The sequence below is a fragment of the Macrobrachium nipponense genome, chromosome 35, assembly GCF_015104395.2.
Source record: "Macrobrachium nipponense isolate FS-2020 chromosome 35, ASM1510439v2, whole genome shotgun sequence".
Classification (NCBI taxonomy): Eukaryota; Metazoa; Arthropoda; class Malacostraca; order Decapoda; family Palaemonidae; genus Macrobrachium; species Macrobrachium nipponense.
The window spans coordinates 59,037,320-59,063,174 of NC_061096.1; the positions used below are offsets into that span (position 1 = coordinate 59,037,320).

Here is a 25,855-nt window from a genome sequence, read left to right on the forward strand (position 1 = left end):
TATATATATATATATATATATATATATATATATATATTATATATATATATATATATATATATATATATATATGCGTTATATAACTTATAAGTAAAATTTTAAGTAAAAAAAATTTTTATATCGTGTTCGATTTTACAGACGGGTTACTTAATAATTAGGTAACATTATTACAAACATTAGATGTCAATTTATATAGAGAGCGCCGAAAAACTGACAAGGTTTCCAAGCGTTAAATGGAACTAGTATTATTATTATCAGTATATAATAGTAGTAGTAGTAGTAGTAGTAGTAGTAGGAGGAGGAGGAGGGGGAGGAGGAGGAGGAGGAGGAGGATTTTTGGTCACGTGAGGTCGACGATTTGATAGTTTGTTATTAGGAACTTTTTCTTCTCACTGATTGTTATTATTTATTATTCATGAAACTAGTGTTTGTAGTTTAAGAAACTGGCGTTACAACATCGAAGGTCACCGAAGACAAACGTAAACAATCACGTGTTTAAAAAAAAAAAAACTGAAATTAAGAATAAACATCTCACTTCTCTCCTCCACGGAAAGCTGTACTATAACGGCAGGGTAAAGGATAACTATAAGACTAGAGTTGGAGGCGTTGCCTACGCTCTTGGACATCTCGCGAACGCGCGCAACCTCGTCCTTGTTGCTGTAGGTTCCCTCCAAAAACAGCATGTTGGCTATCGGGACACAAGGAGTAATTACCGAGCTGCCACCTGCATCTCCATCTTTGAATGACTGTGGGTGGCTGATGGGAGCCCAGAGCATTAGTCTAGGGGAGGGACGGTAATGAGGCTGGGAGAGATGTTAAGGAGATGGCCTCCTCAAGATATTATAGATAGGGCTTGTATGTATGTGTGGGGGAGGAGATCCTGGACGAAAGAGGAAAATGGGGCATGGTGAGAAGGGCGAAGAAGCTTTATCCTTGTCCCTTCTATACCCCCCCCCCTCCCCCCCAACTCAAACACCGGTTTGTTTATGCCCCGTTGAACACTTGCATCTGCATCCCCGTAATGCTGCATAACAACAATAACAGCAACAGCATCAATTCTCTGCCTCACTTTCCATTTCGGAATACTTTCTTACGTTCTGTCTTGTACTTGTTGCGTTGAAAGTCAAATATTTTGTTCCTGGTGGCTCATTTTAATATGTTACATTCGCACGCCGTGTCTTCACGTCATGCAACGTAAGATTAGGGAATAAAGGATCCGGCAATATAACCAAAACCCAGAAATAAGAAATACATCGCATTTTGTATTCCGCGCAATTGGGTATTTTATGCAAGGTTGCAAGTGTCATTTCCCACCTCCGTGAAACTGGGAGAGCGGATAACATAAATTGTGCTATTTATTACAGTTAAACCCTTATAAACCCACCCGACTCCCACCCCCATAATAATGACCATGCGACTTCCTCTGTGAAAGGTGTTAGCGTCCGGACTCGTTTCTGTCGTGGGAACCGTTCGCCGAAAGCAATTTACGCCGAGTAATGCTCGTATAGTGGGACTTTCGTTGTCACTTTCATGCGTGGCCGTTTGCTTGCTCGTGTGTCAGGTAATATAATAGAAGCTTTTCCTTCTGAATGAACAGGTCAGCAGTTTCAAGATGATATATATATGTGTGCTGTTGCTTATCATAACTGGCAACTTGTGCGGTGTATCCACGTTCTATGATACTGCGTTTGAGTTGATATCTATGAAATAAATATCGTCTGAAGCATTCTTTAAGATTCATGTTTTCCTATTCCATTGAAATTCTCTTCTTTAATTACTGGGTTTAGGATTATCATCGCATCATTTTTTTGTATATAATAAATTTTGTATTTATTCTCATTTTCAATGTTATGCTGGAAGATCTGCCGAAAGATGACTTTTGGATGTTCTGCATACAGCCTCTATTCCCTTCAATAAGCAGACAAAGAAAGTCTTGACACACACACATACACACACACACACACTTACACGTCGGTCCATACATCTCATAGTGTATCATTATTACCTTCTGCTACAGACACGATTGCCAGCTGTTACGTCGCGTGGCGTGTAGACAGCTCCCCCCCCCCCTCCCCCCCAAACACCCATGTCTCCCCTTGCCCAACTTCCACATTATCACCATCATCATCATCATCATCATCATCATTCATTGTCTTAATTTCATCTCTCGCCGTTTTTCCTCTCCGTTTCACGTATGGTCACTCATCTGAAGTACTGGAAGTACTTATGTGAGCCACCATAACCTTTTTCTTAAACTGTAATGCTTTAGATATCGAAAGTTCCGTTTGTAGTCACCCTTCTAAGCAAGGTCCATATATATATATATAAGCCTTGTGTTTTCAAGGTCCTGACCTGAATCAAACATGCAACTGGTCCCCTTAATCTAGTTTTATTCATGACTTATCACCATCCATCAATTGCTGTCGTCGTCCTTGTGCGTTTACCACGCATTACCATCAACATCGCTATGATCGGTGTTTGTCTGTTTGTTCTTTCGTTTGACATGGCTATGTTAAGTCTGGTATTTACTACGACCGTAAATGTGCTTTCCAAGTTAAACGTGATGTGCATGTAAGCGTGTGCATGTGTATGCATTTAATCAAGTCAGATGAGAGTCGTGTCAACATACTGACGAATGATTCCATGATTTCACACTTGTGATTCACATGGTGCGACGCAGTTCGTGAACATTTTCTGTAACTTTGTGTTAGATGACGTGTGGCCTTTGCGTAACTTTTATGTGTGCAAGCGATTCACCAACGAAAATCATATATATATATATATATATATATATATATATATATATATATATATATATATATATAATATATATATATATATATATATATTATATTATATATATATACATATATTTATATGTAATATATATATATATATATATATATATTATATATATATATATATTAAGAGAGAGAGAGAGAGAGGAGAGAGAGAGAGAGAAGAGAAGAGAGGGAGGAGAGAAGAGGATTCATAAAGATATACGACATACATCATCGTTCCTTGATGTGATAACATTATCCTTCATCAGAAAGAAGTATCAAATTAAGTCTTTATAAGCATTATGCCTGTTGCCCTTGAAAAGTTAAGTATTCATCTTGCAATTAATCTCTCCTCAAAATGCAAAACAGATTGTCGGATAAGCCAATTAAGGATTAAGCTAAAGTCCTACTTCATTATTCACTGTGGATGGGTTACACGGTACTAACGATTTCCTGCCCAAGTCTCACAGCTTCGCTCGGAAATGAGACAGGCTAATGCAGCCCAAGGGTAAAGGTTCCTACACGAATCCCAAAGGTACACACATAAAACGAGCACACTTATGTCTAATTCCAAGTGAATGCTGCTCACGGGAAGTAAAAGTACAAATTATGGATATTTTCTATCATTTTTACCCAAATGTGTTGGTGAACACGGCAGCAGTAGTACGTTTATCATCGGCCTTTCCTTGTTGTGGAGATTAGATGTTAATCATCTACTTCAGAGTAACAAAACACGAGTTTGCCGTATTGATTTGTCCTGCATCCTGTTTAACACGCACTCAATGCCAAAGAGTATGAGTGTTGATCACAGGTGCCGAGGCATAGAGAACAAAACCTTCCTTATAAGATGAACGTCAGCCATCAAGTTTATAAATAACACTCCGAGGTCGAGATTTAGGCAGAAGCAGAGAGAGACGTGAGTAACTTGATATCCTGATGCTCAACAGCTGACTTGAACTGTTGGAGGTTTATCGCTTCGAAAAGAGTGGTCCACTTTTAAAAGATAAATGGTGTTTCCGATGGTGCAATAATGCTCGATTCTGGATTTCAATAATCTCCTTCGTGAAATAAAGTGTAGGTGATATGGGACGTCGAGTATTGTCATCGTTGGTATTGCACAGAGCAAATATTATCAATGTTTATATCATTAAACAAAAGCCATTATTTTGTCACTTTCAGAACAGTTTTCCATAACTATTTGTTAATAAAGTAACTCCTCTTACAGGCCATGCGCATTGTTCTGTCTGAGAGTTAAATCTTCATTCATGATATGCAGTGCATTTGCTAGCAGAACTAATCATGTATTGCAGTCCTGAACACCTACTTACTTGAGCTTCAAAGTAGTCTCATCAGCATCGCAAAGATATTTTAAGTGACATTAGTAATGGACATGCGTAATTGCATATTAGACAGCTCTGATCTGAGAGAGAGAGAGAGAGAGAGAGAGAGAGAGAGAGAGAGAGAGAGAGAGAGAGGACTGAAATCGAGAAGCCTCGCCGACGACGTGTTCCTTTGCCTCCCTCTTACGAGAGGAAGTCTTAGCGCATCAACCATTAAATTGGAATCCTTCGGTCATGCTATGAAGAAATCCACAGGATTTGGCAAGTTTCTGTGCCATGCATTTGTCCTCTTTCACCTGAAGGGAGTTACGTGTGCTGGAGAATGCCAGGAAAGCCGTCATACTAAGTTTAGTGTATGGAAAAGCGACTTCTGTCCCCTCCATAATATGCGAGAGTTGAGGCGAAAGGCCACCGAGATGAAGAAGAGCCTCTCTCTCTCCATCCTGAGCAGGATCCTGATCCTGAGCTGAGCCTGAGCGTCGCAGCAGCGAAGGCGGCAGGGGCAGAAGAAAGAGACCGGGAGATATTGGTGGTACCGGAGAAGGTGAAAGATGAGGGTTCTTTCTGTGGAGAGAGGGGAGAGTTAAAGAGGGGGGGGGGACCAATTCGTCCAGTCCACAGGAATGCTAAATCCCATCTCTCCTCACAACAATAAGCTTGAGTTCGCCTCAGTCACTCTTGTCATCGTTGTTATACTGTTCTTCATTGAATGTTCGTTTTGAAGTACGATTTTTTTTTTTAGAATTTTATTATCAATATATCATTCTGACTGCATAGTATAAGACTGATTAAACTGGCAATCCTTAAAAGCTTGCAACTTTTTTTTTTTTTTAATCTCCGTTAGATACCACCCTGTTTAAATGGGGACGTGTATTCCTTTGTACGAATGCACTGTTCATTTGCGAATGGGAATTTTTTTAGTTGATAATAATCTCTTCCTCTCGTGGATTCGGACCAGCATAGTGTGTGTCTGTATAATTTTATGTTTATGCATAACATTACAAATCCCCCCCATATATATTAAAAAATAAAAAGGGAAAGCAGAGGCGTTTTGTGATATGCGTCATAGATCTACCTAATTAAACAATGATGATTTTGAATGCCGTTTTGGATAAAATCAGTATTACAGTGGCAGCAGCCCATAGAATCTTGGTAAATGCAATAAATGAATCTTTTATTTTTCATACATGTCCGTCAGTAATCTTATATTATCCCAAGGAACTCACAATTCTTCACCGCGCTCCACTACATTGATCGATACCGAGCTCCAAGAGTCAACCTGATGCCCAATCTCATTTGGAAAACTGAGATGTTATCTCGCACTCTGAACGACAAAACAATTTACGAGATCCTCCATCGACCCTATCCTTTGTCCTCATTTCTCTCCATCTTAACATCTCCCCTCCCTCCTTCTCCATACCACCACCGGCCTCCTCCTCCTCGACCCCAAACTTCCCCATGGGTTGTATTTTGCCAAAACAAGTCAGTCGCCTTAAAGTACCAAGACGGAATCCCTCCCCGGGGGCAGGAAGATTGTGGTCACAGGCCTGGATGGCCTTATAATGTCCTAATCTCTCTCTCTCTCTCTCTCTCTCTCTCTCTCTCTCTCTACCTATGTATGTGCCAATTCGCTCATGTGTGTCTGTTATTTGATTTAAAACTTCTATTGTTAAAATATTAGTGTGAACTCATTGGATAGAGAGATGACCTCGAGGCTCTTTATTCTATTATACATATTTTTTTATAGTTGAACTGCTAAAATTAACGCCAAGACTCTTAAATTCCCTTAAATTCATAAAGTACACAGAAGAAAAGACTATAGCCACCCTGAACAGAATATTTCTTTGTGCGCTATAGAACGTTGAAAGTGAAATGAGGACTTCCAATATCTTTGACTAAATATGCGTGCTGTCGCCACAATACATGTAGGTTAGCTTTATAATAAGGCCGCCTTGAGCTCGCCTTGATTTCCAAAGGCATTGGACTTCGACTCGAATTGAAGTTCCAAAGCAATTTTTTACCCGAGAGGAAACGATCTCCCGCACAAAAGAATATCAATGTCGTGGAGGAATGATTGAGGGCGATATAGACATGGTAAAAAATAACATCATACAATACAAAGAACCTTTCTACTTTCCGCAATGTAACGGAAAATTGTTAAAAAAAAAAACGAAACAAACCAATCTGGATTTCAAGGCAAAAATCCTTGTAAAATAACGATGATAATAAAGAGACTTTTCAGGTTATTATTTTTAAATTCGGGAACACTACATGATGTCCAACACGGGCACTACTGATTTCTTTTACATTTACAAATAACGCCAGATCCACCACCGCAATCACAGTCATAGGGTTAAATGTTCGCTACCCCAACCGAAGCTATATCAATGAGAGGCTTACATAGTTCATGTTTCATCAATTAGTCTCACGGACTCTACCTAATGTGGAATTTCCTCCCTCGCTTCGTCAGTCATTACCAATGAGTAATAACAAGTATTGTAGGAACCAAGAAAGTGACGCTACTGGCCAGTTCAGTGATCCTTACCCAAGATACCATTCAACAACGATCTGACACACGCTATCCGATCCTAAACTTGGAGGTGACGTCAAAAGTTTCAATGATCCTCAATTCAAATAATGTCCGAATTCACCTCTCTCTCTCTCTCTCTCTCTCTCTCTCTCTCTCTCTCACACACACACACACACACACACACACACACACACACACATATATATATATATATATATATATATATATATATATATATATATATATATATGTATATAGTATGTGTGTGTGTGTGTGTATGATTTTGCCGTGCCATGTTCAGCGCCTTGTAAACAAACCTACGACATAAAGGGGTAGCAATGTCATATCTCTTCATTCTAAGGTTTTAAGGACAATATATGGAGAGAATTAAATGTCACGAATTTTCTAACTATATTATAGTTTATAAAAGTATCTGAACTCCATTGAAACTGGAATATCAATTAATGTAACCTTGATTGCTACAGAGATAATGCATTTACCCAGTCTACCTATTCAGTGGCCAAATTAGTAATAGATGTTTAAATACACAGAGAAGATAATTTGACGATGATTAGTTTGTTCAAATTCCCAAAAACATTGGTTTCTGCTCTCGCGTGAGTACGGCGTGTTTTCTTTAACACTGCCAAAGTTATTCATGATAAACTACAGAGAAAAGGAATAAAGTAACCATAGTGAGGAGTTACAATTTTGAAAAAAAAAAATCTAATATTGTGATCTAAGAGTGATTTTCTCTAAAGAATTTGCGTTTTTATACAAGTTCCTACGCTACAGATTTATTTGGTTCCCTGACCATAAGAAAAGTTCACAAATAATAGGTGTAAGTTACAAGGCCTCTATGGGTTAATTACAGAGTGGGCTGAAGAGCATGACTACCTTCTGGCGTACCCAAACTAACACGATTATCATAAAAAATAAGACAAATTAGTTTTCAACTTAGTTCATCCTCAACTGCATGCGCTTAGTCTATGCCACTCTCATAACAGAGAACAAAGTCATCGAGAGACGACTGTAATAGCGCCCACAACGAATATGTGACTACTCTGGGATTAGATGAAAATTTAAATCAAACGTCCCAATCGGCGAATCCCATCTGTTAGTCTTAACTTGGCTCAGATCAAAGGAGGCAACCGCTCATATCTCCAAAGGTCAGGAGAGGTAGGCGGGAGGTAAACACAAGGATGGTCTAAGGAGCTATTGGGATATGGCGTGGTTGAAGGCAAGTGAAGAATTAAAAAGTTTCGGTATGTAGGAATGATTTATGTTAATCATCAACGTTATAACGAGTGGTAAGTGTGAAACATCGCGAAATAATAAGAGAAGCTGCATGAAAAATTGACTTTGACTTTGTGGGAACTGAGTTACTGATAGAGTAAGGCAGACCAGCATCTATAGGCCTAATGCTAAACTGTGACAGAAGGGATTGTGCGTGCGTGCGTATGTACCGTGGCGTAGGTATTCCCTTTGTAGAAGTGTGTGGAGGATATCGTATCGAAGGAGGACCACAGGAGGTCCTGAGGATGTTGTGAGGCCAGAAGGTTCATTGGTGGACAGGGGAAGTTTGGTTGGTGGGAGTGTGACAATTAGCAGACCACCTCTGATACTTTGGTACAAACACAGTCTCCCCAACCCCCCACCCAACTCTTTCCCCACCCCATTGCCTCCTCTCTCTCTTCTGCGCTGTGTTTTTCACCATTGTCACCTGCTCCTGATTTGCCTTTGCGTCTTATAGAAATACCCTCTCTCCATATCCCAGCTTTGCGCTTTCTACGACCACTAGACGCTTCGCCTGACACGGCCGCATCCCATTGAGTGGAGTCCAACCGAAGCCTTTCCATTTCTATTCTCATCCGTCATCCTGTTTGTCTTTCTTTCATCTGCGATAGATCCCGACTCTCCTCCCTTTCCCTTTTCGCGATACTGTCATCTCTCTTCGTTCTAATGCTTTGTAATGATCGTGCACCATCTATTTCATTCCGTTAATGACAACAAAAACCAAAACATGAGTGACAGGATTAGTCAATAATTAAGTAAATTCAGTGTGTTTTCGAAAACCATGAAAACATCATAAACTCTAAGAGAGCCTATTAAGTTCTCATCATCAGGAATGGTGATAATGATGATCACATTAGACCCATGATCCCAATGACGCGCGAGTTTGTGACGATGCATTCCCAAGGCTTTAATAGGGAATATAAAGTGAGAAAGACCAAAAGATGTTTGACTTCATTAATATGCGGTTTATTTTCAAACCTCATTCCGTCGTAGGTAATGTGGTCGTATGATTTCTGCATATCATCAAAAGGAAATAAGCTGCTTTTTGTTCGTCAACAATCTTTAAAAATAAAAAGGGGGGGGGGCAACCATCCCAAAACATAAACAATTTATAAAACATATTGATGTACCAAGTTTATGAATATTTTGATGTAGGGTTTGGCCTTCAATGTCAGTAGTATCTCGAACCATTAAAAGTACCTAATGATAACCAGACCTGTCTTATTATAAGTGTTCGTTTCTTTGTGCTTTGTACTGAACTCTTACGAAGAAGAAGAAAGTTTGGCGTCACACGTTCTTGAGTTCCTATTTATGAGATGCCGTGCAAGGGATCGTCGTTGATCAACGCAGTTGAATTAGGAATCTTAAGTATTCGTACGCCTAATCGCATAGCAATTCAGTGCGCCCTTAGCAAATAACGCATGATTATGGTGTTGCATTTTTAATTACCTTCCAAGTATTTTACTCTATTGAGTCAAACAAAACGAAAAAAAAACATTTGGTGACAGATTCGAAATAACGATGGTATTGTTGACTGATTTAATTACAGAAAGGTATTATTACATATCAATTAAGTCTTATACTTTCGCTGGGAATTTTACTTGTATTAAAGAGTAATATTTACTGTCGCTTCTCAGAGATATTAAAATACTCTATTAACACCTCAAATACGGGAATATTATTACTCTCGTCAAAAGCTTGGCTTTTGAGGGAACCTTCCAGTGATTTTTTCCTCTACTGTTATTTCAAAATATGATTTTCTTTCCCCTATCTATTTTTTCACATATCTACCGTTATTTTCATTGTTTTTACTTCCATGACATCTCTTTTTTCCCTCCTTGCTGTTATTTGTCTGTTTTGTTTTTTTTACATAAAAAATGAGTCTGAATAAAGTCATTTATATTATTAACTCCAAGAGGCCGAGAGCGTGAACATTACATTACTATTATTATTGCGATTAACTTGGTGGCGTTATAAGAAAGGAAGTTGAATGGCAATGGTCCCACGACGTGCCAGAAAAAAAAACGAACAAGATTTGAACCTTTATCGCTCATGATTTATGGATTACGTGAGGCGAAAGCTATTAGCTGCAAGTTATGCTTGAAGAAAAAACTTTAGAATTTGCACCAGAAAGGTCAATACGACATTATGCAACGTTCATGAAATAACTCAAAATATCCGTTTGTTGGACAGTTTCTGACTTCCAGTGAGAGAGAAGCTGAGCATCAAAAATTGATGCGTACGTATAAAGGGCACAAGTGCCCACACAAGCATACATTGTTATAATGGAATTACACCTGTCATACAGTGTAAACCTGACATCAAAGTAATTGCTAATAAAAACATTGTAAAATAGTAATTACCTTTATAATGACTACTTGTAAATACTCTAACAAAACTAATCCTGGAAGAACGAAAATGACGAGGGAAATTCCTCTGAGAAACGATCCATATCTACCGAATGTTCTGAAATGTGCCGTAGGCCTAAAGTCGGCTATTTTTAATGTCGGATCTGACGTTGACACATTCGCTGAGGAAATACGAGTTATTTTACGTCGAAATCGCTGTAATTGCCTTCCCTCCCTCGGCACAATGGAGAAGGGGATGAAATACTGAAATACTTCCGACAGAGGATGATGATGGTTATTTACAGCCATTTTTAATATGCCTTTTTGGAGCCCTTTCTTTAGATGGGATGTTTTGGCGGGTACTATTTCCTTTTGTTCCCTCATTCAAGTTCGTTTCATTTATTACTGTAAAAAAAAAAAATATCGTTTCCCACTGCGATTCTTTATTCAGTTACAAATTTTGTAGCATTTACGTAGAATCCTTTTATTCACGTGCAACATAATTATACACTGGAATTTCTCATTCGTTTAATAGATGTAGGGTTTTGAAATTTACTTGCCTTGCTGATTTAGGGAAAAGTTGTGTAGCAATTACTTCCAATGTACACACAGACATACAGTCCCAATATATAATATATATATATATATATATATATATATATATATATATATATATATATCATACATACATACATACATACATACATACATACACACACACACACACACACACATATATATATTTACTATTATATATATATATAATTATATATATATATATATATATAGATATATATATGCATAAGCCACAAAAATCACTTAATATCTATTTATCTATATGTTGTGAGTAACTTACACCCAAAGGTAATTCTAATCTATTTCCATCAACTGGAAACTACCTGGAAGTTTTCATGGATCTGTTGATCCAGTTGTTTATGTCCGGTTATCTTTTTTTTCTTCCATGAAGTGTTCTGATTGTTACTATATGGCACAGGTGCTTCTGCGGCATTGTATAAAATTTCTGTTAGTAGTGAGCTTTCTTTGTTAGTTCATACTTCCCTATTTGGTGAATTTTGAATTTTGAATTTTGGGTAAATAATACTGGTCTTATAGAATGGAGGTCTCGTCTCTTAAACCACTGACATGTACAACCTCTAAATTAGTTTTATGGAAAAAAAACGTTCCGAACGATTTATTTCCGTCAGATGAGGATTACCCGTCAATACCCTCGCGTTTTGTTGTTACACGTTTTAACAGAGCAATAAAAAACTATCTCTCTCTCTCTCTCTCTCTCTCTCTCTCTCTCTCTCTCTCTCTCTCTCTCTCTCTCTCCAAACCCACAACAGTCACCTTACAACTAGGTACTTGATTCAATGTGTGCTATGTGTTAGTCAACGGAGATACACTGATTTTTTTCAAGAAAACGCCCACTTCCTCTGCTCGTCTTATTGGAGAGTCGATTACGAGTCATCCAGATGTCAGCAAGCCATGGTAACACCCGATCCACAAGGCCACAATGAGAGAGAGAGAGAGGGAGAGAGAGAGAGAGAGAGAGAGAGAGTCATTTGCCCATTGCACCATCTCCTTATCTATGTAAGCGAACGCAACCTGCGTCGTTTGACCTCCAATGAACTTTAAATAGTCGTCGCATTGTAACCTACGGGCACGTATAAAACTCTATTCCTTTACTTGAATATAACGTTCAAGAGGTCTCCCCTCTCTCTCTCTCTCTCTCTCTCTCTCTCTTGAATAATTTTTCTTAAAGCCAATTGTCAGTTGGTTAAGAATACTTACGTATTCTGAATAAAAAAAAAAAGGGGTGTCTTTTGTGAAGACATTTCGTCGAATTATCCTCTTTGTACGTAAATGCATAATGACCCCTAAATAGCTGTAGGACTTTTTATGGCCTCAAAAGTTTATTCAGGACCACTTGGAGTATTGCTTTCGATTGGATTTTCCTCAAAGGTGTGCTTAGAACGGCTCTCAAAAGGCCGCCTCTTGGAGTCATTTTCCTTTAGAATCGTTTTGGTTGGCGTCTTCTTCAGATTTTGAAGGCGGCAGTCTTTATAGAGGTTTTCGGAGCCTTTATTTCTCATTGCCTTTTTGTGAGGTACATCGGCCATGCTATTTACGTGCACGAAGTATCTGTGAATGCACATCATTATTCTTCATGCAAGCATTCCTGCAATACATGGCATAAGCATCTCCAACACATGGCATAAACCAAAAGCTTGGAAGGAACATCGTATATATCGAATGTCATTCCATGGTGATCATTTAACATACGACATTCGAGGTCTTACGTCATACCAAATGGGGGATTTCCATACAGAATTACCTTCAGAATACATCTAAGGCTGCTGACCTATTCAAAACTGTAATCCGCTGACGTAGATTTTCTTAAGTGAGTTATGTGTAACGATGCCGTGATGTTATCTTTAGACAGTATCCGATTCCCTTCGTCCTTTAACTTGACGCATTCAAGTCAGTCATTGACAGTACTTGTGAAACCACAAGTACTGATCTGGGGTTGATTTTTCAAGATTGTACGGAATATATTTTAAATAAGATGACATAAAGAAAACATGCAACGTTTATATATTCGCGTCCCTTCTTACTTCATCCCAATCAGCTGGTATTGTTTCAGACACTCGAGCTTAATTAATACTGTGAGCTATTCTCTAATATCTTTACTGTCTCATTTTATCGAGTTCTCGGTAAAATAATAGGAAAGAAATCATAAAACACCCACCTATACTGTTTTTTTTTTTTTCCATCTGTCCACCCGCCTGTGGTGTTTGCGTATGGTAACACTGCGTCCCGGGCTTCAGATAGTTACATTCAGCTTACATTCAACAAAAGTAACAATATCCTATTTCGAATATCAACGGTGTAATTCGCATACAGTAAATTATTAAAACACTTTTCAGTTGCAAATGTACCCCCAGATATCCTTTTATTTACCTAAAACTTATACATATATATAGCGTAATTATCTAAAGCCCGGGACGCAGTGTTACCATGCGCGACCACCACAGGCGGATGGACAGATGGAAAAAAACCGAGTGTAATCAATTTAGCTTTATTCAGTGAGATCTACGACATCTCAGCCAATCAGTTAGGCAGGAACTGTAATTACAATCTTAGAATCAGGCAGCAAAACCAACAGAGATTATCGCCTTCCTTTCAAATACGACGCTTCTGCCACCAGCGAATGGTTCATTGTCCAAAGCAGCTCTTTGGTGTCCCGTATGGAACAGTTCTAGGTGCGGTTCTCTTCATCATGATGACAACTTACACACTGCGAGCCACAATGCTAAATCGCGCCCATTTTTGGCTACGTCTATTGCATTTCAGCATTCTTTTACTTCCAAGGGAAATGAGAACAAGTTCAAATTGATTGAAATAAACCTGTCTTCAGTGGAGACAAATTAACACATTTCCTTTAGAAGTCCTAAGTTGATTTGATTGTTTGTATGGTGCTTTTAAGTTGCATGGAACCAACGGCTTTACGTGACTTCCGAACCACGTCGAGAGTGAACTTCTATCACCAGGAATACACATCTCGAACACCTCAATGGAATGCCCGAGAATCGAACTGGCGGCCACTGAGGTGGCAGGCCAACACCATACCGACCACACCACTGAGGCGCTTAAGTTCCAAGACGTTTTCTACAGGGAGAATGACCTAATAAAAAAATCATGATCTGAGTCTCATCATCTCTGAAGACCCAGCATGTTTGAGATTCATAGCAACAGAATCAAACTTTCCAGCTCCTCCCTGGCTGATGAGAACAGTTTCTGAGGGAGATATCAATACCAACTGCAAATCATGGTGACCGCTGTTTCTTGGCAAAACTTTGTCTAATTGGATGATGAGTTCAGTAATTTCCGGAAGGAACTTATAGCTATGAAAATAGTTGTTTTCTGCACAGTAATGTACATTTATACATTACCGAGAGGGGCTTGTTATCGGTTAAAATTAGACACCGTTGTCTTTCATTTCCATTGAAACCCGAAACATAGAATTATATATTCTCCACTCCAACCTATGGTGTTTACTAATGTTTCTCCTGAGACTGCCCAGGCTTCATTATTTGTCATCGCAGCCTGTTGCAAGATGAATTCTCTCTCCAAGTGCATAATCGACCGTAGCAAATCAACCTATACACACATTCAAGAAAAGATTGTAGAGCAAGTTCAAGGGTCGCCTTCCAAATGACAATAACCCAAGATGTGGCTCCAAAGGACAGTTCGGCGGTCCTAATACAGGACACCATTATAACTCGACGTGGCACATGTTATCTTGTTACAGGGTCAGAGCTGACATCATGACTTTCAATAACCAACTCGAATAATGTCCAGTTCAATTAAGGAACGGTTTCGACAAGATAATCCCCCCACACACACTGACGGGGTGGACCCATTCTAAAGGGATTCTCTCTCTCTCTCTCTCTCTCTCTCTCTCTCTCTCTCTCTCTCTCTCTCTGTCATGTGTGGGTAACTAAATTGTATCCTCCTTTCTTCACATGCGGTTATTGTACTTTTGTTATAACTATCGGACTTTAAAAAATGATTTGTACTTTTGTTATAATTATACATACGCACATATGAATATAATATGTATATATACATATATATGTGTGTGTATGTATCATTATGGAGAACATATTGACTGAACACTTTCGAAATGAACATAGTCTGCAATGTTATCATGTTTTTCAAACTGAGTAATTTTTCGTTATGTTTGAAAATGGTAATCATCACAATCAGCCGGTGTTTTTTTCTTTTTCCTCAAACCTGGATGTGGCCTAGCTTCGACCGCATTTTATGTGAGCATCTCTCCAGACTTCTTCAAAATCGCACATTTTAAAATTCGTTCTGCTTTGAGACACTCATATATATTTCGAGTCGCGTTTCGTTTCGTAACGTCGCCTGAAAGAAAGCGTTCCGCCTCTTAAAGAACTCTCTCGTTTCGGATGACCCCCAATCAATTTGGCTATAAGAAAGGAGAAGAAAAAAATATACGACCGTATGGAATCGATTTTCTCATCTCCAGCTCCCCCCCCACCTCACTCCCAACCATGAAATCACAAAAACGATTAAGTACGGAACAATTGATTAGTAATAATCCGGTAATACCCCAGACGTGACATGACTGGTTCCAGTTCTTAGATGAAAAAGATTTCCTTCGGTGATTTCTCAATTTTAGTGACGAACGATTATTTGACGAAATATTAGTTTTTTTTTTTTAAGACTTCCCAATTAAAAGGGACCCAAATAAAAAGGTTATTACGTTAATGGAAATTTTGTAAGCTATGTGATGAAAATCGGTTGAATGAAACTGAATATACTGAGGTTCATTTAGGTTCCGGTATAATATTTCCCCTTCGACCTAATTTGAAATTATTTTACAAATCCCATGTATACTATATATATATATATATATATATATATATATATATATATATATATATATATATATATACATACACATAAACAAAATATATATTGTATTTATATACAAAAGTAATTATGCAAATCAGAGAACGTTTGTGAAATAAAGAGGGAAATTAAAAGCCGAAAAAAAGAAAACTAGAAATGCACCTGCTTGAGATATGATTCCATGTGATATGCCGCAGGTGTTCCAGAGGATTGAGATGGGAAAATACTTGTAAAAGGGCAAAGGTAGCAGAGGGGATTCAAAGGATGAAAGCCGGAAAACTGCTTGAAAGAATTTCGATTGTGAAAGCACGACTTCTTACAGAATGCTTGACGTTTAATAGCAGTGTTTGTCTGTAAATTAAGTGCATTTATTATGATACAATTGTGGGAAAACTTTGAGATTAAACGGAAAACGTTTGTGATATAAGAACATGGATCTTGCGAGCGTCTACGTTGGATTTTTCTTTTTGCTCTAACTTTTCAATATTTTTCTAGATAAAGTGGGGATATAAGTCAGGAAACTCACAGATATAGGAGGAAGTTTTCAGGTAAAAAAAAAGTTTAGCGAATAAATATTTATAGTGATTGACGTTTGCAAACAATCCAGTATAACTTAATGATAGTAAAGAGGCACTCTAGGCTGATGAATGTTATTTGTTGTCGTTCTTAAATTTTCCCAGACTTTATTTCAAAGGGAGAAAATTGTTGTTGTGTCCTTTTAATCTAATAATAATCTTAACAATAAATAGGGTATTATCGGCTTTCAAAGCCCGGACGACTGCGACGTCATTTTAGAGTATGAAAGGAATAAATTTTCGCTTACTTGGGATTTGTTTAGGGCTTTCTGGCACCGAAATATGAACTGCTTTGTCAAGGGAATGTTTTATGAATGCTTCATATTCTCTTGAATGTTTTCAAAGTCAGCATAAGGAACGTTCTACGATGGTGAAGAATCTTGTGTCTTTATGATGTAGAATTTATTCTTCTATCGAGAAATCACATGAAAAAATAATTTTTCGAACGAAATCTTTTCCTTGAGGACGTATCAATGCAACGCCTTCCCTACCGTGTGTTACAAAATAGCCCCGGGCTCAGATTACTTCCCTTTCCAATAAACAAGGATCACTCCCCTTAGGCATAAATAATCCCTGAAAAGATGTCTAAGGCCTACAGTTTCCTGACTCCCTTCCCCCCCTTCCCCCCCTCGTCAGCAATAAACCACTGCTCTTACCTCGAAGGTCTCCTTCTTAGTCATGGTTACCCAACCGGGCAAACTAACAAATCAGTGCTCAGTTTGTATTGAATGATCTCTCCATCCTCTCCTCCGATTGGTTACTTAGTTATTCCAAGAGTCTCTGGTACCTTACGACTTTCTTTCTTTTTCCAGAGTAATATTACTGAAGTGGCTTATCTTTGTACTACGAGTACACTACTGCCATGGGTCCCGATTTACTGATTGTGGTTTCTGCCATTACTCTTGTGAACTACTTGTATTAGATTTCATCATTCTTATTTCTGAGAAACTTTAAACTATGTGTGCGTTTTGTTTCTTCTGAGTTTCAAGAACTCTATTGCTCATAACGACTGTTTTATGACGCCATTTTAATTTCAAGTCAGTAACGAATTTAGAGTTAATAACGCTACTTATATCGCAATCGGATAAAAGCATATAGCATGCATGGTGAGGCCTGTGCTTGCAAAGACGATCGTCTTCAGTCACCAAAAACTACGAGTTTGGCCTCGTGTGGGATTAGAAGGAAAAGTCATCTTCTGGAATCGCGTGTTTAGAAAAATAATAATAGTAAAATAAGTCTGGTTTCTCAGATATATAATCCTTTGTTTAAATTGCGTAGTTTTTTTGTTTGTTTGCATGGTGTTTTTAAGTTGCATGGAACCAGTGGTTATTCAGCAACGGGACTAACGGCTTTCTTTACACGACTTCCGAACCACGTCGAGAGTGAACTTCTATCACCAGAAATACACATCTCTACCCCCTCTGTGGAATGCCCGAGAATCGAACTCGCGGCCACCGAGGTGGCAGGCCAAGACCATACCGATCACGCCATTGCGTAGTGAATATCGTTGTTAAACACTTCTAGTTTCGGCAGTTTTCTATCATAGTTATTATTTTATTTTTAAAAGATACATCACTATGTACGAATGTCAGGATCAGGCTCAAACTGTGGTAATAACCACGGTCTAGACGGTAACCTGAGATGGCGCACATCGACACTAATTTCTTTCCTTTTCTTTCTTTACAGATCTAACACGTCCTTCGTGATCCTGCAGCATTACGTTTCCTCAAAAGGTGAGTAAATTTCATCTCTTCACTACTGTGAGGCTACTAGTAGGGTCCCTGGGACTGGGAATTTGCCTTTCATAATCTTTAAAACAAAGAGATGCAAAAACAAAAACACATAACAAAAAGAGACTGATAAACAAGTCACAATTTGTACATTGGCAGTAAACAAAACAAACATTAATAAATACGATACTTTCTACTGCATAACCGTTCTGAAGCCTTCGTAAGTTAGCATTTGCTTGCTATTATTACTATTACTATTTTTTTGTACTAAACCAGCTTGGGATGGGGAACTTAGGTCAAGAACTGACAAGTAAAAGCAAACCACCTAAGATGGCATATTTAACAAAGTAACTTGTCTTTGTTTGAGAGCTAATTATAGCTCGTTAACATTTTACTATATGAAACTAATGTAGAAGAGTCGAGCTCCTAAACTTGACACAACAAAACTTCCAAAATCACTGATGACCAGCTTTTTTAGACGAAAACTCAAGACCCATAGGACATTAGTTTGAAGACTTCATGTTCCAAGCATTTGTTTCTGTTAAACTTAACTGCCTACTTTTGCATAATGGCACTTAAGTGCCTTCACCAAACGTTTAAACGGGAATTAAATCCTCTTCTGGGAATCCAATATAAAAGAATCGTGAATTGAACTGACCCTCAAACATGACATTGGAACTAAGCCTATGCAAATAGTTGTGCAAAAGGTCTCTGTGATTAATGACATTGTATGCAGCCTGTACTCACGGAGAGTATTAGTATGCAACTGTCATCACTTTCACGACAAATGTGTCAACCTGCGGCTTTAAAAGTGCTTTTCATGATCTCTGAGCACTATACTCTGTTTTTTTTCATCTGACCATCCGCCTGTGGTGTTTTTATATGGTAACACTGCGTCCCGGGCTTTAGATAGTTACATTCATCTTACATTCAACGATTATAATAATATCCTATTTCGAATATTAACGGTGTAATTCGCATACAGTAAATTATTAAACACTTTTCAGTTGGAAATGTACACCCAGATATCCTTTTATTTACCTAAAACTTACAAATAGTGTAACTATCTAAAGCCTGGGACGCAGTGTTACCATACAAAAACACCACAGGCGGATGGACAGATGAAAAAAAACAGAGTATAGGCATATTCAACTGGGCCAGTTTTTAGCATCTTACGGAGTTCTAGGATGTAATCTTCTTGGACACGAGAGAGAGAGAGAGAGAGAGAGAGAGAGAGAGAGAGAGAGAGAGAAAGAGAGAGAGAGAGAGAGTCGTACACACACACCCTCAGGCAATTGTTTTTACAAGGCAAGAAACAAACTAAATGAGTAAATATAACAAACAATTAACTGAAAACATTAGGCGTGATTTCGTTTCCATTTCTATGCTTGACTGTGCATGTATCTTAGTTTTGTGGAATACTAAGAAGTTAAGAAAAAAAATCCTATATGCAGAGAGGAATCCGTATATAGTTAAATGAGAATTCTTGCACATAAAGCAAACAATTCATCAAGATTTTTAATAGATCTGTGCCAGACTAGCCTAGGCCATATATAATACATATATACACACACACACACACACACATATATATATATATATATATATATATATATATATATAATATATATATATATATATATATTAATAATTACGGATAAATAACTTCGTAAGAATACTTTCGTCAATGACGAAACTTATACTAATAAGTTTTTTTTTCGTGATTCTTCTCTTAATTACGTTGGAATTCCTTTGAATGGTGACATTACGAGAAATATTACATCCTGAGTCCCCATAACCCATCTCAAAATTATCGTATGACATGGACTGAGAATTAGAAGCTTCCCTTCATTACAAAATAGTTTCTTGAAATTCGTCTACACGGTGGCCCAGATATATGAAAACCAGTTACTAGGATAGATTATTTGTAAAATGTATACGATAAATTTGTAATACTTTATATATATATATATGTGTGTATGTGTATATACATATATGTACACATACACGAGTATAAACGAAACACACACACACACACACACACACACACACACACACACACATATATATATATATATATATATATATATATATATATAATATATATACATACATACAAAATTGCTAAATATATACATATTATACTCGGTTCACTTATTGACAGTTTCACCTCTCTAAACGTATTGTAACTCGCATTTTATCTGATATGTACATATATACATATATGTACACACATACACGATTGTAAACGAACACACACATATATATATACATACAAAATTGCTAAATATATACATATTATACTCGGTTTACTTATTGACAGTTTCACCTCTCTAAACGTATTGTAACTCGCATTTTATCTGATATGATACCCACTCGTCACATCGCGGCTCGATGAGTTTTATCGATCCATTTCCCCGGATGTCTTCCTTTGTCTGTCACATCTCTTTCCGTTCTGGTCACTGGAAGGCAGAGCTGCTGAACTCCCACGAACCGTTACCGGGCCCCTCCGTTTGCCTTGAGGGAAAAAGGAAGGAGGCCCTTCTTTGCAAGTGAGGAGGACTTGCTGCTTTCCTTTCTTGTTTCGCACGACGCTCATCAGTCATGTTCTGAGCTGCGTAGTCACGATTTCTCTCTCTCTCTCTCTCTCTCTCTCTCTCTCTCTCTCAGACAGCCAACTTACTCTCTCTCTCTCTCTCTCTCTCTCTCTCTCAGACAACCCCAACTTAAACGAGCCTTATCAAAGTGCAGATGACGCATTATCTTTCATTTCCATGATTGCTTTGGGAGCCGACAACAGATACTACTTAAGAAGGAGTATTTAACGAAAGTTCCATTTCATTTTTGGTAGTTACAGCGTTATTGAAATGAATAAATACGTTATAGTGGGAAGTATTTGCAAACTACCATCTTCTTCCCTAATCTTGCTGCAGTCACTTTCTTACGAATGAGGTCGTTGCGTCACGTGGCTAGCTACTAGCACTTGCTTATGACCTGTAATGATTTCAACTGCATTTCATTACCTTTCACTTTAACTTGGTGAAGGTTGCTTTGTACTAATCCATACCGTTCAAAGCTGATCTAGGTCGAATACAGGTTTCAACTAGGCTCAGGGTACGTGATGACTGACCCCTAAACATCTTGCTTGTTGTATACAAGCCACTCCTAGCCGTGGATTTAATAGCTTTCGGCGCTTTTCAAAATTATATATTGTTCTGGGCACGTTTTGGAACAAAAATTTTGCACTTCTGCATCTATTGACATTCTGGATTAAGAGCTCCCTCCTCTTGTCTTTATTGAAACTATTTAATTAAGCATTTTAAATAACAACACAAATGGGGTGAACGGATGATGAATGAGAGGCCTTTTCTTTGACCACTATGTTTCTTCCATAAAAGCACGATGATATAAAACAATACCCACGTTTCAAGAATAACTACATTTCATTAAAGGGCAAGAAAATATTTGCTTACGGGTATAGCAACCCTCTTACCTACTTGGCATGTGAAGCTTAATACAGTTTTCACAGCGAAAAGAAAAACTATTGAAGTTTCGTTTCTCGTGTTTATAAGCTCTTCGCACAGTTTTTTAATGTGCTCTTTGCAAAGGTCCCAATTTGCTTTTAGCAACGGCTGCGTTCAACTCCCTAAAGACACGGGATGAATTTGCCCTTGGCTTGATTTTTGTATAATTCGTACGTGATTAAACCACATACAAAATGGTGCTGGTGCCCTTGCTAGCTCCATTTCTGTACTTCCACCAAGGATACTTTATGTCAACCTATTCCAAAAGATATTATGTATTATATATATATATATATATATATATATATATATATATATATATATATATATTACACACACAAACACACACACTATCCACCTCTTTCAACTTAAAGGAAATGGCATCAGTGTCAACTTTACGGCTCTCAAAAGTCTTAATGGGATGAGGGTGTTATCCCATGTCATTTTTAACTTTGGCTCCGGACAATACTAGTCCTCCACCTACCAGGTATATATATATATATATATATATATATATATATATATATGTATATATATATATATATATATATTATATATATATATATTCTTCCTGTGACCATGCTGGCATTAAGTACCAATTTCTCCTGTAAGATCAACAAAAGGGCTTGGAGCCAGCAACCTCATCCTACAGACTTGTTGAAGACACTATAGCTGGTTCACTTAAGGTAGATTCTTGGATGAGCCCTATGCTGACGAGACGTTTGCTTGGCGGCCGCTGATTGGCTGGTACCGGGAGGTAAGCTGCTCCCTGCCAATCAGCGGCCGCCAAACAAACGTCTCGCAGGCTTAGGGCTCGTCTAAGAATCTACCTTGTGTGAACCAGCTATAGCTTTCCGCACCTTTCTATGTACACGTTTGTATAGACCGCAACAGATTAGCCAGACGACGTAAAGTCGCAGACATTATTTATTAACACAGCTTTCGGATATGCTTAAAAAATGATATACAAAAATAGGAATTGAATGAATAGAATATAAAATTCAGGCCAAAGGTCAAGCGCAGGGAACAAAGAGGTCATTCAGCGCTGAAAGGAAACTGAGAGTAAAAAAGGATTGAAAAGTGTAAGAGGGAGGAAAACAAAGAGGATATGGACGGAGCTAGAGTAAAAAGATCGTTCCACCTACGAACCTTTCCACATTTCTGCCATCCCTTCCTATACTGTGGGATTCATTATGCGAACTTTATGGCTTTCATGTAATCCTTTAACTCTCCTTTTTCGACAACGAATTCTACCCTCTTGCAACATCTCTCAAGTCTTTTCCCGGTTGCAAATTCCTGTGATGTATATTAGTATTGCACTAGCCCCGGTTTTTTTTTTTTGGCCATGCCCCTAGGTTAGGCTAGGTTATGTTAGGTTAGGCTGAACCTCCTTCATTATTTTGGGGGTGGGAAACATATTGAGATTATTTTCATGAACTCTCTATGGTTAGTGTTTAAAATATGGCGTTTCAGATTTTTTCAGGGAAAGGTCCCGGTACTCGTTACATCTTGGGGAAAATGCTTCGTGTTTGTCTGACTTCTTACATTCGCCAATCAGTAGTATACACTGCCACTGCAATCCAGGCATTATACATCTCGCAATGAGATAATGATAAAAATAACCAAGACTGAACAACGATACAATGGATACAATTAATCTGGACGTTGTAGTTTTCAAAGCTGTGATTTAATGACATAAAACTCTGTAAAACTGATTAATATTAGAGGCTGAGTCAGCCTGTAATTAATTTTATTCTAGCCTCTTTCGAAATTCATCCCATAATAATAGTCATTCATTATATACAATTTCATCGCAGGTTATTTACATTTGGATTTTTTATTTATTTTATATTTATATAGATTTTTGCCTTTATGCCAAGCACTGGGGCAAGTAAGGCCATTCAGCGCTGAAACGGAAATTGACAGTAAAAGGTTTGAATATGTTACCGGAGGAAAACCGAATAAGGTGCACTGACGACACTATCCCCTCTCCCCCCCCCCCCCCCCCCCACGGAGATATTTACATTTAGAGGGATTACATGGTGTCGCAACACTGCCGGTCAACGGCGTCGGCTGATAGTCGGAAAATATAGAGAATTTCAGAGCTGAAAGGAAAACACCGTTATTATCTCTAGGAGTGGCTACGAGTATTTCCTGATCCTAAACTAAATCTCATGGCGGGGCGAATTCCAGCGTCGAGGACTCATGACTCAAACATTACCACCTCCTGCTGGTCAGGTAGGTGAACGGAAATGAGTAGGATTCCATCCATATGACGCGAAGGATGTAGAGAGGCAGTCTGGAAATACTTTGCATCTGAATTTCGGAGACGAATCTTTGAACGCCCACTAAGGCGATTTAGGCAGGTATAATGATGGGCCCTGGAAGTCTGGATCTTGAAACGAAAACTTTCTACATGACAGTGCGATTTCGCACGATTAACATAAGGTAGAAAAGCGCCCGGATGTTCACAATAGATTTATCATTTGTTTCTTCTTTTTCTCGGTGGGTTAAAGGTCCTAAATGAACAATACCGTACAATTATCTGGCTGCCAGGAATTTAAAATTTCTCAGCCATTTTTTTGTAGATGGGCATTCTATATTATTAATTCCTTTACTCTCCAATCTCTTCCACTTTTCTCGTTTTGGAAATACCGTAATAAAGATCTCATGAACGTCCGTCTGCCTGTGATTACAAGACGGAAGGCATTTTTCAAACGTACTTGCGAAATCATCTTTGAACTATCAGTTCTCCACATTTTGTAGAGAGAATCAGTCTACCTCATAGGAAATTCACTGTTGTTTGTAATAAAAAAATACGCTGATGTATTTGTAAATAATGTAATTTTTGTAACAAAAATACGTTGATGTTTCGTAAACAATGCAACAATAATTTTAGGTGGGCAAACCTACTTTGCGAGTCAAGTCTGCAAATTCACGTCACTGAAGCAAAATTTTTTTTCTCAAAATACAATTATTCGTACAAGTGCAGAAAATACATTGCTCGCGCTCTCGCCTACTTGTTTTCCCATAATGTCGTCTTGGAATAAGCGAGGGGGATCGAGAGGGAAATGAAAGGAGGACGGAGGAGGTTTGTTGGGGGAGGCTGGGAGGGCGGGGAGAGAGGGAGAGGGAGAGGGGATGCTGGTGGTGGGGAGAGTACGCTGGGACAAGAGAACTGGAGGCGGGTGTTATAGGCAGCTGTGCGAGGAGGACGACGCTGCTGAGGAGGTCCTTAGGCCTAAGAGAATCCTGGGAGCGTCCGGAGTGTGGTCTGACCAGGTCAGGTGACATGCTTTATGGGTTTACGAGCTATCCACCACACCTAAAGATGAGACGGAGATAACGTTTCTCCTCTGAAAGAAGCACCGCGAAGTGTCTTCAGTTCTTGCGCTTCCCAAGGCCAGTACAGTAGGTACTATATAGGCCTTGGCGCTTCCTTACTTATTCTCGCGCAAAAGTCAAAAGTCGGTCATGTTATCATTTCTCCGGTTCTTATGGCTGTTCTTCCGTTATCATCGTCTCTCTCTCTTCGTGGCTTCCTTCGTCCTTTCATACACTCAAACCCTCCAGTACTTATTCCCCTTCTTGTAGCCCCATTCTCCCGCACTTCCCATTCCTAATTAGTTTGTTTATGTGATCCACAAGGATTAAATTTTTGTTGATTTAGCAGACATCTCTCTCTCTCTCTCTCTCTCTCTCTCGTTAAAATTCATTTTTTTTTCTCTCTTACTCTCCTTTTTATTCCACCATCCTTTGTCCCGGACTAGTTCCTTTCGATTTTGTCTTTGCCCCTTGGTCGTTTCTTCAATGGCCTTTTGAACCTTTTTCTTTTGTTCATTATCATATTCCTTCCTTTTTATATTGTGAATATTCTCTCGTTGTGAAAATGCTCAGCATTTCGAAAATAATGAAGGACTCACCAAAACCTTCCATGATTGTACAGTATCCCTGTTCTATCACATTACTACAGATATCGGTTCAGTCAAGTCTAGGCTGATTGTCTATTAAATGACGAGCCACCTCCTACGCGTCTTTAGAAAAGTAAATAAAGTATGAACTCCTTTCTGTATATAAATAATGGAATACGTACTCTATTTGCATAACGTCCTTTCTCAGTGACAGCAGCGTCCCTTTTGTATTCACATACCAAGATCTTGGGCGACATGTTCCATGACCGTCCACTCTTACAGTCGTCTTTGACGTCACTGATTAGGAACACTTAAGACAGTTCTGCAACTGGAGAGAAATTTCTCTAACACTTCTTACGATATTGCAGTTTTTCCTCGT

The 25,855-nt window shown here is 38.4% G+C and overlaps 1 protein-coding gene across 7 annotated transcripts in view; it reads left to right on the top strand.

Annotated features, from left to right (window-relative positions):
- Positions 1–25,855, top strand: part of LOC135208819 (innexin inx2-like) — a 104,323-nt gene that overhangs the window by 25,987 nt on the left and 52,481 nt on the right. For all 7 annotated transcript variants that reach the window (XM_064241374.1, XM_064241378.1, XM_064241375.1 and 4 more), the window contains one exon: positions 17,998–18,044. The gene's annotated coding sequence lies outside the window, so the exon portion shown is untranslated. The remainder of the gene's footprint in view (positions 1–17,997; positions 18,045–25,855) is intronic.